Source organism: Odocoileus virginianus, chromosome 21, assembly GCF_023699985.2.
Source record: "Odocoileus virginianus isolate 20LAN1187 ecotype Illinois chromosome 21, Ovbor_1.2, whole genome shotgun sequence".
NCBI lineage: Eukaryota > Metazoa > Chordata > Mammalia > Artiodactyla > Cervidae > Odocoileus > Odocoileus virginianus.
Genome location: NC_069694.1, coordinates 53,419,736 through 53,432,355, shown reverse-complemented (window position 1 = coordinate 53,432,355; position 12,620 = coordinate 53,419,736).

Below are 12,620 nucleotides of genomic sequence, written 5' to 3'. Positions count from 1 at the left end.
TCACTTATAAGTGGAGTCTAAAGAAATAAAAATTATTTACTAAACAAAAAGAGAATGGCATACACAGGAGCCAAATATTTTACCAAAGGGGAAAGGTGGGGGAGGGATAAACTAGGAGTTTGGTATTGACAAAATATACACACTACTATATATAAAATAGATTAGCAACAAAGACCTACCATATAGCACAGGGAACTATACTCATTGTTTTATAATTATCTATAGTAGAAAAGAATCTGAAATATATATATTCAATTATACGGGCTTCCCTGGTGGCTCAGGTGGTGAAGAATCTGCCTGCAATGTGGGAGACCCAGGTTCAATCCCTTGGTCGGGAAGATCCCCTAGAGAAAAGAATGGCTGCTCACTCCAATATTCTTGTCTGGAAAATTCCATGGACAGAGGAGCCTGGAAGGCTACAGTCCATGGGGTCGCAAAGAATCAGACACCCTGAGTGTCTAACACACACATGCACACATTTAGTTATGTAACTGAATCACTGTGCTACACACCTAAAACTAACACAATATTGTAAATCAACTACACTTCAGTAAAAACAAGGAGTTATGCCTCTAGATTTTAATGTAAGCTTGTCTTTGATATTGGAATATTTATTAAAAAATACTCCAAATCACTTTTTCATGTTTTAAAATCTTAATGCATCATCCATCCTAATTCATGTTACACCCTAATCCCCAAGGGCAGTAGTATTAGGAGGTGGGATCCTTGGGAGGTGATTAGATCATGAGGGCAATGAATGGGATTAGTGTTCTTATGAAAAAGACCTCAGTGAGACTCCTCATTCCTTGCACCATAGAAGGATACAAGAAGTCTGTAACCTGAAAGAGGTCCCTCACTCGGCCATGCTGGAACCAACCCTCATCTAGGACTTTCAGCCTCCATAAAACTGAGAAATAAATTTCTGTTGTTTATAAGCTACATAACCAGTCTGGGTATTCTGCTGTAAAAGCCCAAACATACTCTAAGAGCCATCATATCTGGCTTTTGATCTTTGGTTCTAGATTAAATGTTTTTATTTGGAATATTGGAAATTAAGAAATAAGGTTTGTGAACTGAGGCCAAGATCTAAGAAGCTAAGATCACAGAGCAGAGTGGCCATAGAGATGCAATGGTACTCATAGCTGCTGGACTGTCATTCCTATACATGCATTTGTCTATTAATTAAGAATTCTTTATTAAACCAAGTTTAAAGAGCAAGTGAAGTTTTAATTTTTATATAAGTGTTATAATAAGAAACCTGTTAATACCCCTTAATATTTAGGTATACAGAAAAAAAATTACTGTTTTTTCTTTGAATAAATGCTAATTCTACTACTGGACTTCTAAAACTACCTTTTAAATGCTATCTTCTCTGAAAGAGACACGTGCACCCCAATGTTCATCGCAGCACTGTTTATAATTGCCAGGACATGGAAGCAACCTAGATGCCCATCAGCAGATGAATGGATGAGGAAGCTGTGGTACATATACACCATGGAATATTACTCAGCCGTTAAAAAGAATTCATTTGAATCAGTTCTAATGAGATGGGTGAAACTGGAGCCCATTATACAGAGCGAAGTAAGCCAGAAAGATAAAGACCATTACAGTATACTAACACATATATATGGAATTTAGAAAGATGGTAACGATAACCCTATATGCAAAAAAAGAAAAAGAGACTCAGATGTATAGAACAGACTTGTGGACTCTATGGGAGAACCCGGGGGTGGGATGTTTCAAGAGAACAGCATCGAAACATGTATATCTAGGGTGAAACAGATCACCAGCCCAGGTTGGATGCATGAGACAAGTGCTCAGGCCTGGTGCACTGGGAGGACCCAGAGGGATGGGGTGGAGAGGGAGGTGGGAGGGGGGACCGGGATGGGGAATACATGTAAATCCATGGCTAATTCAATGTATGACAAAAACCACTGCAATGCTGTAAAGTAATTAGCCTCCAACTAATAAAAATAAATGGAAAAAAAATAAATAAATAAATAAATAAATGCTATCTTCTAAAGCCCACTTTCTTCCCAAAGATTCAACAACAAAAAAAGTGTGATTAGTTCTGCCAATATTAAAGCAAATGGCTTTTTTAAAATTAAAATTATAATCAAAATGGAAATTAATTTTGCTCAATTGATTTGTATTTTGCATAAAAATGTGGAAACCTTGTCATCATTCAGCACTCCAATAGCCTCGGCATTTGAGGTGTAATTTATTTAGAGACCTTTTTGTGCTGACTTGCTCATTTTTCAAATGTCTCCTCCAAGCAGTGGGATTTCAATATGTTGATCTCCGTGTCTCTTGAAGTTCTCAGAATAATGAATGGTTTGTAATATCATTTATACATTAAATTTTCTTATGACTAATTGGTCACATTCTTCATACTGATCCCAAGACACCACTTGCAGTCTAAATTCCTTCACAGTGTCATCTTCTTTTTTAATTTCTCACTACCTTTTCTCATTAACTCACTGACCCTAACTTTGCCAACCAACTCAATGGGACTTTAATTTACAATAAGATTTCACATTTGATGCACAACTATCATAAATGAAGTATGCTAAAAAAGTAAATACATCACTTCGGTGTAGCCTGTCTATTTACTCATCCTTCTTTCAGCCTTTCCCTTCCTCAATCTAGTCTGCTTTCTTATTTTCAATAATCAAAGCATTGCTGTGATCAAATCATTCTTCTACTAAAAAAAAAAAATTCCAATGATCTTAATTAGCTAAAGTGCTGTACATAAATTCTTTACCCTTGTAGTCTTTAGACTAGTTTGTTCACTGTCTCACAAACCTTACAGACCAAGTCACTGGTTTGGGTATTAGTTTCCCCAACATAGACTTCCCAGCACATCCTTTTCTCACAAATGGCAGATAATTTGTTGAGACATTGTTTACATTTTTCTATTTTCCCCTCAATATTCCAAGTTGTTTCTTAAGAATGTAAAACATTGATTAGGGAAAAATTTATTTTTTCCAGAGTTAAAGGAGAAACTTGTCGTAGAACAGGTTTTGCTAGCTTTGTTTTTCCAGAAGTCCAAACACCTTGAAGGTTTTCTGCTTACTAAGGGAAGTGAAGGGAAAATAAAGAGGGTAGGGAGAGAAAAAGAGAGAAAGGACGTCCATGTCTGGGAAGGAAAGGAGATTAGCAAGTAACAAGAATACAGGTGAGCACTACTCACTGCCTAGCCTTCTAAACACGGCTCAGATAGTAAAGAATCTGAAGGCGCTAGAGACAAAGAACCCCCACCTGCCAATGCTGGAGACATAAGAGGCGAGGCTTCGATCCCTGGGTCGGGAAGATCCCCTGGAGGAGGGCATGGCAACCCACTCAAATATTTTTGCCTGGAGAATCCCATGGACAGGGGGACTTGGAGGGCTACAGTTTGGGGTCACAAAGAGCTGGACAGGACTAAAGTGACTTAGTGCACACACACCATGGCCCAGGGTGCCCAGGACTGGTGGTCACACAGCAGATGGTAATGAATTGCTTTCTGGAAACCTCAAAGAGGAGACGGCCTAGGTGCCAATTCTACCAGAAGCAAAAATTTTGGGTGCAAAGTTGACCTAGAAGCAATAATGGGCTGTAGTTAATGGACTACATTTGATTTGAATAAAATAATTATACATTTTTTTTTGCACATGTAATGTGTAAAGTAAGATACCAACTGCAACCATCCATCTTCTGAGACTTAATTCAAATTCTACATTGTCATAATTTTTTTTCCTGAAATACCCACGATTCAAATAATTCCTTTACTTCTGAATTGACTGTTCCTTTTGTTCAAAATTTATCATTGTCTGCCCATTTTATCTCTTTTATTTTATACACAAATTACTTATAGTTTCTAGCATGTATAGTTATTTTTAATCTGATGTTTTTATATCCTGTCTCTGCTAGGTTAAAATATAAACTGCTTCTAAAGCATGTACTATGGGCATACACACCAAGGAAACCAGAGGCATACACACCAAGGAAACCAGATCTGAAAGAGACACGTGCACCCCAATGTTCATCGCAGCACTGTTTATAATAGCCAGGACATGGAAGCAACACAGATGCCCATCAGCAGACGAATGGATGAGGAAGCTGTGGTACATATACACCATGGAATATTACTCAGCCATTAAAAAGAATTCATTTGAATCAGTTCTAATGAGATGGATGAAACTGGAGCCCATTATACAGAGCGAAGTAAGCCAGAAAGATAAAGACCATTACAGTATACTAACACATATATATGGACTTTAGAAAGATGGTAACGATAACCCTATATGCAAAACAGAAAAAGAGACTCAGATGTATAGAACAGACTTGTGGACTCTGGGAGGAGGCGAGGGTGGGATGTTTCAAGAGAACAGCATTGAAACATGTATATTATCTAGGGTGAAACAGATCACCAGCCCAGGTTGGGTACATGAGACAAGTGCTCGGGCCTGGTGCACTGGGAAGACCCAGAGGGATCGGGTGGAGAGGGAGGTGGGAGGGGGGACTGAGATGGGGAATACATGTAAATCCATGGCTAATTCATTTCAATGTATGACAAAAACTACTGTAATGATGTAAAGTAATTAGCCTCCAACTAATAAAAATAAATGGAAAAAAAAAAATAAAGCCATGAACATGAAGGTGAAAAAAAAAAATAAAAATAAAAAATAAAAAATGAAAAAAAAAAAAAAAAGCATGTACTATGATTTCTAGTCCCATGCTCGGTTGCTGAGTCGTGTCTGATTTTTGTGACCCCATGGACTGTAGCTCACCAAGCTCCCCTGTCCGTGGGGATTCTCCAGGCAAGAATACTGGAGTGGGTTGCCATGCCCGCCTCCAGGGGATCTTCCCACCCAAGGGATCTAACCCAGGTCTCCCGCATTGCAGGTAGATTCTTTACCATTTGACCCATCAGGGAAACCCAAGAATACTGGAGTGAGTAGCCTATCCCTTCTCAGGGGAACTTTGGACCCAGGAATTGAACCAGGGTCACCTGCATTGCAGGCAGCTTCTTTACCAGCTGAGCCACCCAGGAAGCCCCATTTATAGTCCTAGTAGCTTTCAAAATTCCTGTTGCTGTTACTTGCATCTAGAGAATACAATTATTATTGATTCAGTGTTAGTTATTCCTGTTTAACTTTTTGGCCTTGATGGCTGTACATTTCCCCATTTCTTCTTTAACATTTACAACATATATGCATATTTCAGAAAAGACTGTCTAGTGCCTTTCCAATGCAATCAAATTACTTGAGTTTTATGTTTTAGAAGCGAGTGTTCGGCCTTCAAATAGTAATTATCACTTTAACAAACCCAATAATATTTCAATTTCTTCCTCAGATAAATGACAGATGAAAAGAGTAGGGAGTGTTTTCTAATTCCTCAGTTCTCAGGTGCACCAGGATTGCTTCCTTGTGTTTAGCAGTGCTGCTAAGCTAACCTTGGCAGTTCTGACTTCTACAATTTAGTCTGTTCTATCAGGAGTGAACTCGAGTCAGGGCAGGATGTGCTACCATCTGACACACACGTGAGTCCCCTGGGACTCAGAGGATGTTCTTGCAGGGAGGTTCTGTTCCACATGATACAGTCTCCTTGGCGATCAAAATTATTATTTTATTGGAACTGAAAATAAGTACAGGCTTAGGAAAAATTAGATAACATAAATTTTGCTGTCAGTTTTCAAAGAAAACTCAATTAGTTTTCCATTAGGGGACCAAGGAGCATGCCGTTTCTTGTCTGAGTTGAAATATTGACCAACTTAAGCAAAAATGAAACTCCCAATGTTAATGCAACTTTTCTTTAGTTTACTGCATCTTTTGATCAGAAGAGCATAGGACAACTCCCACAAATTCTCTGAAGACTTATTCTTTGGGAAAACTATCAGATTTCAGATCTTGTATAATCTTTGAGTTGAGATGGATATTTCCTGTTTAAATCAGTGAAAGTAAAGATCTACAATTAAATAATTCTTTTCTAACTATATTGACAAAATAGAACTTTGAAAACAACTTTATGACTCAATCATAAAAATAAGGACCCTTATGTATCCTTGTCATACTGTACATTTACTCTTACAAACAAGGGAGTGTTTTTTCCAGATCCTAATGTAGAATCCAAATACAAACACATATCAATTGCTACATGTTCAGTTGCTGTGTGTGATTTATGGACTTCCTTTAATCTCTCCTTCTGGGTGTTCAACCTGTATAGATGGGTCCTTCAGATCTCTATGATTAGGGTGGTCATTCCCCCAGGCTCTGCAATAAATTAGGGGCTTACTTCAGTACTCAAGAGTTTTTTCTGCCAGTCTTACTGTGTCCTACAACAGGGAATAAAGCTTTTGTCTTATTTCTAAGAATAGCTGCCATTGAGTGCCATGATTACAATGAGCGCGTTCTGCCTTCATCGTTTGCCTAGCCCTTTAGTTTTTTTCTTCATTCTCTGTAATGCCATACATGGACCATTGAGCTCCTGTTATGTTCACTGGACTTCCCTTCTCCCCAGACCTCTGCTCTCCGGACACGTGGATCTCAGGCCACCTACCTCCTTCCCTCTGCTTCTTGCACATTTCCTTCACAACAAATTTTTTCAAACTCATACCTTTTATTTTCAGCCATAAAGTTAACCCTATGGTCCAGCTAAACTTAGAGAGGAGACACGAGAAAGGAAAACTGAAGAAAGGTAACAAGTCAAAGCGAAGGTGACTGGGGATGGCAGCAGAACAAAGGCAGCAAGAGGTATTCCCAGATACAGATATCACGGTGGGCACAGTAGAGTTGAAGTGATGGTAACCTTCTGGGGCCGCTGGCATTCTGGGCACCAGCGCTCTCCTGGATTCCACATAAAGCTTCTGTCACTTGACCAGAGACTGCATGAGCCCTGTGCAGCCATCTTTAGCACAACAAGTGAAAAAACTAGATCATATGAGAGGGTCCAACATCTGTCAGAAACAAGATAACATGACCAGTGTGGCCCTCCGTGAAGTGCCCATCTGGATTTGTTTTTCTCCCCTGGTAGATGGGTCTCCACTACAGTCATTATGGCATGTGAAATCGCCACCCGGGCACAAAAACACAAGAATCTTTCTGTAAATTTAAGACTCATCATATTATACTACTTTCTCTCTGGAATTTACAGCCCAGTCATTTATGGTATCTTTGGAAATCTGTGTGTGTGTGCTAAGTCATTTCACTAGCGTCTGACTGTTTGCAACCTTGTGAACTATAGTCTGCCAGGCTGCTCTGGCCATGAGATTCTCCAGGCACGAATACTGGAGTGGGTTGCCATGACCTCCTCCAAGGGATCATCCTGATTTAAAGATAGAACTTGTGTTTCTTATGTCTCCTGCATTGGCAGTTGTGTTCTTTACCACTAGCGCCACTGGGGAAACTCCTTTGGAACTAAGAAAGTGAAAGTCCCTCTGTTGTGCCTAACTCTTTGCGACCCCATGGACTACAGAGTCCATGGAATTCTCTAGGCCAGAATACTGGAGTGCGTAGCCTGTCTCTTCTCCAGGGGATCTTCCCAGCCCAGGAACTGAACCCAGGTCTCACGCATTGCAGGCAGATTCTTTACCAGTTGAGTCACAAGGGAAGTCCCTTTGGAGATGTATTAGAAGATGATTCAAAGCAAACAGTTTAAGGTTGAAGCAGGCAACAGACAGTTGGCCAGAACTGGAATCAGTTCAGAAGCCCAATATAATAGCTCAAGAATTATCATGTGCAATGTGCCCCAAAGATTTGTTTAGGCCCCCACCAAAGACAATTATCTTTGGATAATGTACTACCCTCAAGAAGCTGACTCAGCATCCTAAGCATTGCTGCTTCCTCAGAAGGGGGAAGGCCCCAGTGTCCTCAGGCCTGAGCTTCCCCCAGGTGGGGAACTATTATGTTACCTACCCAGCTGGGTCATAGGATTGAACAAACTTTACATATCCTTGGTTGAGCATCTTGGTTTTGAGTTTAATAAAATGAAGTGAGGGATGAATCACTATTGACTATGGAAAATGGCTGTTTGAAGGGTGGATGGTGTTATTGCAAAAATCTGGGAGTAGAGAAAAAAGGACTCTACTTACCTTTGTTGGGTTGGAAAGCATGTTTGTTGTAAATAGAAATAATGAACTTTAAGGTCTAAAGGCCTCTCAGGTTCATCGACTTAAGTCCTGTCCAACAAGGTTCTAGGTTAGGATACTCAGTACTAGGGCTCCCTTGTCTTCCCTTGATGAGTGAGGAGCTATTCTTCATGTACATTACCAATTCTATCCAGTTTTATTGATAACATTGGTTTATAACACTATGTTAATTTCACATGTACATTACATTTCTACTTCTGAATATCCCACAGTGTGGTCACCACGAAAAACTTCATTTCCATACATCACCATATAGTTAATACCCTTTACCCATTTGCCTGGGCTTCCCTGGTGGCTCAGTGGTAAAGAATCTGCCTGCCATTTCAGAAGACACAGGAGATGTGGGTTTGATTCCTGGTTCAGGAAGATCCCCTGGAGAAGGGGGTGGCAACCCACTCCAGTATTCTTGCCTGTAAAATACCATAGGCAGAGGAGCCTGGTGGCTACAATTCAGGGGGTGTCAAACAGAATCAGACATAGCTGAGCATGCATGCAAGACTTATAAATAAATACCATTTTTCATTTTCACAGACCCTCTACTTGAAGATGGGATTTTGATTCTGTCATAGGAAGCAGTAAAAGGGGAGTTGCAGAAGTTTTCAATCTGTATTTAATTAAGTACTGCTATTGCCTGTGGGTAGCTTTTGACAACCATAGAGCTACTGAAAAACTTAAATTTTACCATATATACCATTGTGCTTCTGAATACACTTTTGTAGATTTATGACAGTTTTGAGCAAGCAGGTTACTACATAATGACTTGTAAATCTGGGATTATACTTCAGTGAAAGGGATAATTTTGGCAGATAAACTTATTACAGTTCCTGTTCATGATGTGTTTAGAGGAAAAACAATTTATTTCTACAGAAAATACCTTTATTTCACTCTAGTTTCTTTAATCTCTGTCCATATAAAATGTAACTAAATCAGTCAGCTATGGGTACAAAAAGTTTTCTTTCTACATTATCATTATTGTTTTACTTTCTTGAGAAAATTACAGACTATTTCCATAGGCACCACTTCTACCCATCTTAACATAGTGTTTTTCATAGCCCTATTTGATATATTTCAGTCAGTCAGTCTCTCAGTCGTGTCTGACTCTTTGTGACCCCATGGACTGCAGCACGCCAGGCCTCCCTGTCCATCACCAACACCCGGAGCCTACCCAAACTCATGTCCATTGAGTCGTGATGCCTCCAACCATCTCATCCTCTGTCATCCCTTCTCTTCTCACGTTCAATCTTTCCCAGCATCAGGGTCTTTTCAAACGAGTCAGTTCTTCACATCAGGTGGACAAAATATTGGTTTCAGCTTCAGCATCAGTCCTTCCAATAAATATTCAGGACTGATCTCCTTTAGGATGGACTGGTTGGATCTCCTTTCAGTTCAAGGGACTCTCAAGAGTCTTCTCCAACACCACAGCTCAAAAGCATTAATACTTTGGCACTCAGCTTTCTTTATAGTCCAAATCTCACATTCATATATGCCTACTGGAAAAACCATAGCTTTGACTAGATGGAACTTTGTTGGCAAAGTAATGTCTCTGCTTTTTAATATGCTATCTAGGTTGGTCATAACTCCTCTTCCAAGGAGTAATCCTCTTTTAATTTCATGGCAGCAGTCACCATCTGCAGTGATTTTGGAGCACAAAAAAATAAAGTTTGTCACTGTTTCCATTGTTACCCATATATTTACCATGATAAGATGGGACGAGATGCCATGATCTTGGTTTTCTGAATGTTGAGTTTTAAGCCAGCTTTTTCACTCTCCTCTTTCACTTTCATCAAGAGGCTCTTTAGTTCTTCTTTGCTTTCTATCATAAGGGTGTTGTCATCTGCCTATCTGAGGTTATTGATATTTCTCCCAGCAATCTCGATTCCAGCCTCTGCTTCATCCAGCACAGCGTTTCTCATAATGTACTCTGCATATAAGTTAAAGAAGCAGGGTGACAATATACAGCCTTGATGTACTTCTTTTACTATTTGTAACCACTCTGTTGTTCCATGCCAAGTTTTAGCTGTTGCTTCTTGACCTGCATACAGATTTCTCAGGAGGCAGGTCAGGTGGTCTGGTATTGCTATCTTTTTAAGAATTTTCCACAGTTTCTTGTGATCCACACAGTCAATGGCTTTGACATAGTCAATAAAGCAGAAATAGATGTTTTTCTGGAACTCTCTTGCTTTTTCAATGATCCAGAAGATATTGGCAATTTGATCTCTGGTTCCTCTGCCTTTTCCAAAACCAGCTTGAACATCTGGAAGTTCACGGTTCACATATTGCTGAAGCCTGGCTTGGAGAATTTTGAGCATTACTTTACTAGTGTGTGAGATGAGTGCAATCATGCAGTAGTTTGAACATTCTTTGGGATTGCCTTTCTTTGGAATTGGAATGAAAACTGACCTTTTCCAGTCCTGTGGCCACTGCTGAGTTTTCCAAATTTGCTGGCATATTGCGTACAGCACTTTCACAGCATCATCTTTCAGGATTTGAAATAGCTCAACTGGAATCACATCAACTCCACTAGCTTTGTTTGTAGTGATGCTTCCTAAAGCCCACTTGATTTCACATTCCAGGATGTCTGGCTCTAGGTGAGTGATCACACTATGTGATTGTCTGGGTCGTGAAGATCTTTTTTGCACAGTTCTTCTGTGTATTCTTGCCACCTCTTCTTAATATCTTCTGCTTTTGTTAGGTCCATACCATTTCTGTCCTTTATTGTGTCCATCTTTGCATGAAATGTTCCCTTGGTATCTCTAATTTTCTTGAAACAGATCTCTAGTCTTTCCCATTCTATTGTTTTCCTCTATTTCTCTTCATTGATCACTGAGGAAGGCTTTCTTGTCTCTCCTATCTATTCTTTGGAACTCTGCATTCAAATGGGAATATCTCTCCTTTTCTCCTTTGCTTTTCACGTCTCTTCTTTTCACAGCTATTTGTAAGGTCTCAGACAACCATTTTGCCTTTTTACTTTTATTTTTCTTGGGGATGGCCTTGATTACTGTCTCCTGTGCAATATCATGAACCTCTGTCCATAGTTTTTCAGGCACTCTGTCTATCAAATTTAAATGGAAATGAAAGCCATTTTTAGGGCAGTATACAGTTGTGCATGCTAAGTCACTTTAGTCATGTCTGACTCTTTGCAACCCTATGGGCTGTAGCCCGCTAGGTTCCTCTGTCCATGGGATTATCCAGGCAAGAATGCTGGAGTGGGTTGTCATTTCCTCCTCCAGGGGGTCTTCCTGACCCAGGGATCGAACTCACGTCTCTTGTGTCTCCTGCATTTGCAGGTGGGTTCTTCACAACTAGAGCCTCCTGGGAAGTCCCTAATACACGGTTAGTAATACATACATGAATTTTTCCTGTGCTTGGGTATAAGATAAATGAGTATACAGTGACAATTTTTCACACTAAACTAAGAGAGGGGCTCAATTAATTTCTGTAAGTAACGCACTATTCTGCTTTCAATCACCAGCCCCATTCCAATTTTAATGTATCTGCAGTACAGAAACATTATAAAGAAATGGCATCAGCTCTTAAGATAAACATACCCTAGTTTAATCTCTGGCTTAGTGATAAGACTCTTAAGTGATAAGACTGCATACACACATACACATACACACACATATATGTCATATAGACAAGTATAAACAAGCTGTATAGACAAGCTGTACCATTTGGTTATGAAAATTAGGTTAGATAATATAGCAAAGCATATTAAAGTATCTATTACACAGAGCACATTGTAATTATTATGTCTGATAGCTAATATTTTGGATACTATTTTATTTTATAAACTTACAAAGTAAAAAATACAACATTCTGGTAATTCTAGATACTCAGAAGTTCACATAATCTGTATTTATCAAGATCAATTGAAATATTAGTGAAAACCTTAAGTTTAATCAGTATTCTTTCCAATGCTATAAATGCTTTCCTGCTTCTGTCCTCTTTTGTCATCCATTCTAATGCCATATTTTCTTAGCAGATGTGAGCACTGGAACACACACTTGTCATATATGACCTTGATCTTGCAAGTATTTATTGAACAACTCTGAAGATTACAATAAATAGATGTTGAGACCCTGAATAGGAATGGATAATCTGGGGTTTTACTCTAATTCTATGAAATGAAAGGAGAGCTCATTTGTCTTAAGCATCTTTCATATGCTGGGCCTTTACATGGATGATCTAATTTACTTCTCTAATAGGCAGTGAGAGAGGTTGTTTTATCCACTTTCTCAACTAGGAAACCAGCTAAGAGGTTAAGTTACTTGTTCAAGGTCACACAAGCAGTGTAACTTAAGGGCTTGCTTACATTTAGAGATATTACAGTATTACATAGGTGATATAATTCTTACTATTGATGCTCCATTATCAAATACAAATGTTTTAATTGTATTCCTGTAAAGCTTCGACGTTCTTGTATGCTCAACATAGATCTTTGCTTTACTCAGGGGCAAGATTCTGACCTGCAGCTTAAACCCTGAAGAAG